The sequence below is a fragment of the Nanorana parkeri genome, unplaced genomic scaffold (assembly GCF_000935625.1).
Source record: "Nanorana parkeri isolate BGI_ZX_2015 unplaced genomic scaffold, ASM93562v1 scaffold2085, whole genome shotgun sequence".
NCBI classification, from domain to species: Eukaryota; Metazoa; Chordata; class Amphibia; order Anura; family Dicroglossidae; genus Nanorana; species Nanorana parkeri.
The window spans coordinates 158240-160167 of NW_017308353.1; positions in this window are offsets into that span (position 1 = coordinate 158240).

Below are 1928 nucleotides of genomic sequence, written 5' to 3' on the forward strand. Positions count from 1 at the left end.
TGGTGGTGAAGGATGATGGTGGTTGGGCTGGAGGTGGGTGATAATGGGGGAAGGTTAATGGTGGTGGATGGTTATGGGGAAGGTGGTGGTGGTGGTTGGGCTGGAGGTGGGTGATGATGGCGGAAGGTTAGTGGTGGTGAAGGATGATGGTGGTTGGGCTGGAGGTGGGTGATGATGGGGGAAGGTTAATGGTGGTGAAGGATGATGGTGTTTGGGCTGAAGGTGGGTGATGGGGAAGGTTAATGGTGGTGGATGGTTATGGGGAAGGTGGTGGTGGTGGTGGTTGGGCTGGAGGTAGATGATGATGGGGGAAGGTGGAGGATGATGATGGTCGGGCTGAAGGTGGGTGATGGGGAAGGTTAATGGTGGTGGATAATTATGGGGAAGGTGAAGGATGATGGTGGTTGGGCTGAAGGTGGGTGGTGGGGAAGGTTGGGCTGGAGGTGGGTGATGATGGGGGAAGGTTAATGGTGGTGGAGGATGATGAAGGTGAGGATGACCCAAACCCTGATCCTTCTCTCCCCTCCCCCCTCCTAGGAGAAGTGCCTGGACAGCTGCGCCACCAAACTCATCCGCTCCAACCACCGCCTGATGGCAGCATACGTGGGGCTGATGCCGGCTATCATGCAGCGCCGGATGGCGGACATGGAGAAGCAGAACAAGGAGATCGAGGCGCTCGCTGAGCCCAAACTTGGTCATTCCCTGGAGGTAAATCCCGAATTGTTACAGGTAGCTCGGGTATTAGCAAAGCAGTAGAGAAGAAACAAAGGGCACAGACAACTCCAGAGGGGAGGGAGCTGTGTCCTACTACTGAAGGTGGTGTTATAACCCAGAGGTCAACTCGGAGATCTTTGCTGTGTCCTTCAATGGACTCGCGGGATGTATATTTGTTGGATCCGGACTCGTTATTGAGAAAAGTTTCAGAGTTTAATACGACTTTACTGATTGTGAAGGTGGGGGATGGTCATGGGAAAAGGATGAAGGTGGATAATGATGGTGGGAGTGGAGTTGGTCGGGCTGATGGTGGATGGTTATGGGGAAGGTGGTGGTGGTGGTTGGGCTGGAGGTAGATGATGATGGGGGAAGGTGGAGGATGATGGTGGTCGGGCTGAAGGTGGGTGATGGGGAAGGTTAATGGTGGTGGATAATTATGGGGAAGGTGAAGGATGATGGTGGTTGGGCTGAAGGTGGGTGGTGGGGAAGGTTGGGCTGGAGGTGGGTGATGATGGGGGAAGGTTAATGGTGGTGAAGGATGATGGTGTTTGGGCTGAAGGTGGGTGATGGGGAAGGTTAATGGTGGTGGATAATTATGGGGAAGGTGAAGGATGATGGTGGTTGGGCTGAAGGTGGGTGGTGGGGAAGGTTGGGCTGGAGGTGGGTGATGATGGGGGAAGGTTAATGGTGGTGGAGGATGATGAAGGTGAGGATGACCCAAACCCTGATCCTTCTCTCCCCTCCCCCCTCCTAGGAGAAGTGCCTGGACAGCTGCGCCACCAAACTCATCCGCTCCAACCACCGCCTGATGGCAGCATACGTGGGGCTGATGCCGGCTATCATGCAGCGCCGGATGGCGGACATGGAGAAGCAGAACAAGGAGATCGAGGCGCTCGCTGAGCCCAAACTTGGTCATTCCCTGGAGGTAAATCCCGAGGGTGCCGCCCCCGCGGGTGACACGGATCATGTGACCACAACCCCGGGACCTCCCTAAGGACTGAACTCTACAGCCACCAATATGGAGCATCTCCTGTCCACCGGCGTGGTGTGATAGCGGGAGAACGACGCTCAGCCTGGCCATCCGTCCCTCATGGCGGCCATCTTGCTGGTCATGAAAGGAGCGTCCGCACCACCAAACAGTGTGTGAGAATTATTCTCCTGGAGGGAAAAACAACTCCATTCATTCCATAATTCACACAGACATTTCGGGGGGG